The sequence below is a fragment of the Gossypium arboreum genome, chromosome 3 (assembly GCF_025698485.1).
Source record: "Gossypium arboreum isolate Shixiya-1 chromosome 3, ASM2569848v2, whole genome shotgun sequence".
In the NCBI taxonomy this organism is placed as follows: domain Eukaryota; kingdom Viridiplantae; phylum Streptophyta; class Magnoliopsida; order Malvales; family Malvaceae; genus Gossypium; species Gossypium arboreum.
Window position 1 is genome coordinate 3,617,581 of NC_069072.1, and position 6,219 is coordinate 3,623,799.

Genomic DNA, 6,219 nt, shown 5'->3' on the forward strand with positions numbered 1-6,219 from the left:
ATTCGTTTGAAAAGTGAGAAAGTTAAAGGCAAAAATATAGGTTTGAAAAATAGACTTGAATAAAAAAACAAAGCTCATTTTCTAAACGGGTCGAGCCTTGGGTAAGTTTTTTGGCTTGGGCCTGGTCCAACTTGAATCAACCTAAACTTTTTTTTTCTATTGTCATTTTGTTGTTGTTTTTATTTAAATATTGTATAACTCTTGTTTTATTGTTAATTTTACTATTATTTTAGAAGCATTTGCTTGCTATGTTGCAATTAACTTAGTGTTATTTAAGTATAAAAATATTTTTAATACATTTTTAATTTGTTGAAAAATATTTATTTTAATATTTCTAGTGTATTTAATGATTATATTTTTAATTTTTTTATATAAAAAACAATATAAAAAAATAATACAGGCCGAGTCAGACTCGGTTTAGCATTTTTAACCTGGGTTGGACTTGGGTAGAATTTTAAGCCTTTTTAAGCCGAGCCCAACAAGCCTAAAATTTTGCATCGACCCTACTCGACCCATAATAAGATCTAGTTTAAGTCTTATGTTAGAGTTGTGTGACCCAATTATTGTTAAAGAAATAATATAGTAGTAAAACTAAGGGGTCTGTAGTGGGCTTAAGGCTAAGGGCCGAGGTACGGTATAGGTTGTGCAAATGGAATCTGTATAGAACTATATTTCTTCTATTTAATATTGATTAGAATAAGGTGTTTCAACCTTACTAAACTGCTTCTATTTGACATTGATTAGAATAAGATTTTTCAACCTTTAAATAAATGTAGTTGAAACTCCTCTTATATCATTTGAATTTGACATTAGTGAATTTTCTTCTCCTCCGCCCGTAATTTTTTCCTGAAAGAATTTTCATGTAAAATTTGTATATGTTTTTCTTATTATTTTGTGATCATTCTATTATTATTATTGATATTAGTATTAACACCTTATATATTTTAACTGATATAACATGTTTATTGGCCCACCAATAACAAATGAAAGGCTTAATTTTATTATACTTAAATTGTATTTAGATGAGAAATCTATAAGAGGATGATTTTCAAAATCATAAAAATGAGATTATTTGTTTTAGTAAAAATTTGAAGGATTTCAAAATTTAAATTAATGATTTGAGTAATTCAGTTTTTTTAAAATTCTATGAAGAGGTGATTCGAGTTATTTATAATTTTATTTTATTTTATATACGTAATCCCATCATAAAATAAAAAATTTAATTTCAAAAATATTTTTATTTAATTCTAATATTTATTTTATTAAAAATATTTATAAATTTTTACAAATGCAATAATATTTATATTGAATTTTTTATATAATTTATTTTAATATCTTTATTCTTATTTTATAATTAGTTTTAAAATTATAATATTTCAATAACTTGATTTTTAAATAATTATTTATTCAAATAAAACAATTAATAAATTTTAAACGTTAGCATTTAAAAATCTTCAAACACGCTCTTATTGTTCCAGTTCAAGTGTCACTCAATTTAAATTGTGATTGTGATGAATAATTATTTGATTTTTGGTCACTAGCCATTAAATGGTCAATGGGAATATGATGTGACAACTTTTAAAATTAGCATAGTAGTAACTTTAACTTTCAATGTTTATATATTGTATCAATTTAATATTGATTCTAAAAATTTAATCCTTAACATTTACACATTATGTAATTTGGTATTTTTGATAGTTTTAGGATAAATACTAAATTGATATAATGTATAAATGTCAAGGTTTAAAATTACTATTATGCTAATTTTAAAAGCCATCAAGTTATCTTTTCGTTAGTAATTTAAAACCTAGCAACCAAAAAATAAAAAGTCCAATAATTGAGTAATCATTTTGTAACTTTTAACAGTTGAATAACTAAAAAAGAAATTTATTAATACTTAAGTGACTACCTGTATAGTTTACCCATAATTAGATTGTTTTTAAAATTGTTATAACCTCATTATAAATATTCTAAGTCTAGATATATTTTGATTACAATTGGCAAGCATCAAAATCGGTTGAATTGGTAGTTGCCTTCAACTTTCTCTAAAATAAAGGCAATACCATGTACATGGAACAACAATGGGAAGGCGTAATCTTAGTAAACTAATTAATGCTTGAGGAGTCTCTCACGTACTAAATTAGACAATTCGGTATATTAATTTTTTCCATACCTAATTTATATCATCTGGATTTTTGAATGTAAAGATTTATCTTATAGAATGTATATTCTAATTTTTAATAAAATAATAAATGATATAATGTTAAATTTAGCTCTCAAGTTTTTTTTTTTGTTTTGGCTCAGAATTTTAAGTTAAATTTGACCATCAATTTTTTAAAAAGAGTCGAATTTGATGATTAACCTTTTAAAAAGATGTTTTTAAATAGAAATAATGACTAAATATTAAATTTTAAATATGGCAGCTAGCATGACAATTCACATGTATTTCTTGCTTCTTCTTTTTAAATTTTTTAAAATTATTTCTTGATACATGACATATAAGACAAATAGCGCCATGTCAACATGAAATACATGTGCACTATCACATCGGTTATCACACTAATATGGTTGAAAAAATTGATGTTTTAGTCAAGTATTTCGTTTAAAAGAGTGATTTGATTCTTTTTAAAAAGTTGAGAATTAAAATTAGTAAAAATAATAATAACAAAATTAATAAAATATATAAATATTGAAGGTTAAATTTAATATTAACTAAATCACTAGTATAGTGACAAATAAATAAATAAAAATAAAATCAAAACACATGGCATACAATCAATACTGAAAAAACAAAAACTCTTACTCAATTTCAGAAAAAAATATGAGTTATATATGTAAGGTTTAAACTTTGTTTAGAAATTTGCTTGTTTGGTTTAAAAGAATGCAAGTAAACTGGAAGGAGCCGGCCAAACCATGTGAATATGGAATTTGAAGGTTACAACTGGATCACCAATGAATCCAACCAATTCATAAATAATTTACCTAATTTAAAACCATAGTTTAATCATTTTATCCTGTTTAAACAAAATCACAGATAATAAAATTGACATGCAGAAATACTATATTCTTATAAAGTCAGATTGCTTAGATGTTATAAATGCTTTGAATTTGCACTCTCATAGTCTCACTATCTTTCCCAGTTTGGGTTGATTTTACGAGATTGTTCCATGTTGAAAGCTCAGTTTTAATTCCAATGTACTCGACGGTCAGTAAATAAAGTGATATATAGTTGTGGAGTATATCTCGCATTTCAGTATAAATAGTGTGTGATATAGTAATGAATAGGAGTTTTTCGTCTCGATGAGCAGCCAAAAAGTCAAGCCACGATATATTCTTCAATTTTCTCGATTTTACTTCTTTTAGTTAAACACTATTTTAGTTTTTCAAACTTTGATTAGTATAAATTATTTTAAGATTATTTGACCTACGAATTTAGTCTATAAATAAGTCATTTTTTACCCTAGAAAGATTAACCCATAACACATTTAAGTATTAGTTTTTATAAACTTTCAGGGAATTTTGTATTTACGTTTTGAGAGATTTTATTTTTGGGTTTCAGGATTTAATTTTTATCTCTATCTTTGTACTTTTCGTTTTTGTCAATTTAGTAAAATTATCTTTACCCGTGAATTTTTATCATCTTCGAAAGAGTGTTTCCACGTAAAATATTTGTGTTCGGTCTTCTTAATTTCTTCGTTAATTTACTTATTAGTTGCTTACATGAATTTATCCCCAACAATAGTCTTGCTAAGGTGGCTTTATCATTTGCAGTCCGTTTTTCTTTTAATTATATTCCAGATAGTATTTCGAGTATTTCATCTTCTGATGCTTTTGTCATACCCACTGAAGATGAGGACCCTAAAACTGACGACTTGAATTTAGTTTGCCTTTATTTTGTTATGAATTTACCCTTTATTTTGCTGTTTAATGAATTTTGAGATAAAAGGAATTTTTAAAAAATTATTTTTAGAAAAATCATATTTGAGGTCTAGTATTCAAATATGAAGAGATATGTAAGAGTGGAATAGGGTGAAAATTATCTCATTCACTTCTATCCCACATTTGCATGGATGTTGAAATCATTCTGTTTGTAGGTGTTAATTATATGCATAACCATTTCACGTTATTCCACATCGTTCTTCCCTTCTTTTAGGGATCACTCTTTCTTCTTTTATTAATGATTTTTAATTTAATATTATAATATATATAATTTATTTATGAACATAATTAAATTGTAGAAACACCTATTAAAATAAAATAAAAACACTTCACTCGAAACAGATTGATGTTGAATCTGTGAAGTAGCTCGAATTTATCATTGTTAGAATTAAGTGACCCAAATTCTTATTTAAATAAAATACGATGGAAAATAAAATAAAAGTAAAATCCATATAGAACTAGACTTCTTTTATTTTATTTTAGAATAAGGTTTTTAAACCTTATTAAACTCCATCTATTTTATATTGATTAGGATAAGGTGTTTCAATCCTACTAGAATATGGCTTTGCAAGCCTATAAATAGACATAGTCTATTCCTCTTGTATTAGAGTAAAAATTTTTCGACATAGTGAATTTTCTTCTCCTCTGCCCGTGGTTTTTTTCCCGAAAGGGTTTCCACGTAAAATTTATGTGTTCTTTATTTTATTTATTTTATTCTATTTTATTTTTCACAAATTGGTATCGAGCTTCCGGTTATTCATCTCGATCACGGTAATGGCGTCTTTGAAGTATGAAATTCATTGTTGGATCGCAACACCGATTTGCGTTGTGGCAAATTAAGATGCAAGCGCTTCTTGCACGATGGATCTAGAGGATGCCCTGCTAGGGATAGATAAGATGCCTTCGACATTAACAGATGAAGAGAAGAAGCGTAAGGATCGAAAGGCATTAACACAATTACATCTGCATTTGTCCAACGAAATTTTGCAGGATGTGATGAAAGAGAAAACTGCCGCTGCATTATGGAAGAGGCTAGAACAAATATGTATGTCGAAAACTCTAACAAGCAAGTTGCATATGAAGCAGCGTCTTTATGCTCATCGTTTGGAGGAAGGTGCGTCGTACGAACACTTAACAGTGTTTAAAGAAATTCTCTCAAACTTGGAGGCCATGGAGGTTCAAGATGATAAGGAAGATCTAGGGTTGATTCTACTTTGTTCGTTGCCCTGCCTTATTCAACCTTTAGAGACACGATTTTATATAGCCATGAGTCTCTCACAGTTGATGAGGTTTATGATTCTTTAACCTCGTATGATAAGATGAAGCATCTTGTGGTTAAACCCAACTCTCAGGGAGAGGGTCTCATTGTTCGTGGGAGACAAGACCGGAATGTTGATGATGATCGTGGTAGAACACAGGAACGGAATCCTCGTGGTAAATCTAAGGGTAGATCAAATCTTCAAGCAGAGGTAAAACTTGCAACTTCGCAAGAAGAAAGGGCACATTAAATCTGAGTGCTATAAGCTACAAAATAAGATTAAAAGGGAGGCTGCGAATCAAAAGGAAAAACAAATGAAAATTCGGTGAAGTCGATGTTGTAGAAGACTACAGCGATGGTGAACTTCTAGTTGCTTCATCAATGATTCTAAAGTAAGCGCGAGTGGATACTTGATTCAAGCTGCACCTTCCACATGAGTCCCAATCGGGATTGGTTTACAACTTATGAAACGAAGATCTCAAGGTGTTGTTTTGATGGGAAATAATGCTTCATGTAAAATCGCAGTGTTGGAACAATTAAAGTTAAGATGTTTGATGGAGTTGTCGAACACTTAGTGACGTGCGGCATGTTCCGAATTGAAAAGAAATTTAATTTCGTTGAGTACTCTTGATTCAAAAGGTGCAGATACACGGTGAAAGTGGGGTTTTAAAGATTTCAAAGGGTCCTTGTTGTGATGAAAGGGCAAAGAAAGATTGCCAAGTTATATGTTTTACTGTGGTTCTATCATATCTTGGTGATGCAATTGTCGCTTCCTCTTCCTTGTCGATGATGATATTACTAAACTTTGGCATATGCGCCTAGGGCATATGAGTGAGAATGGCATGGCGTAATTAAGCAAAAGAGGACTTCTTAATGGGCAAGGAATTTGCAAACCGAATTTCGTGAGCACCGTGTTTTTGGGAAGCAAAGAGAGTTCGATTCACTAGAGGAATCCATAACACGAAGGAAACGTTGGAGTATATCCATTCGATCGTGGGGCCGTCTAGAGTGCCTTCGAGAGG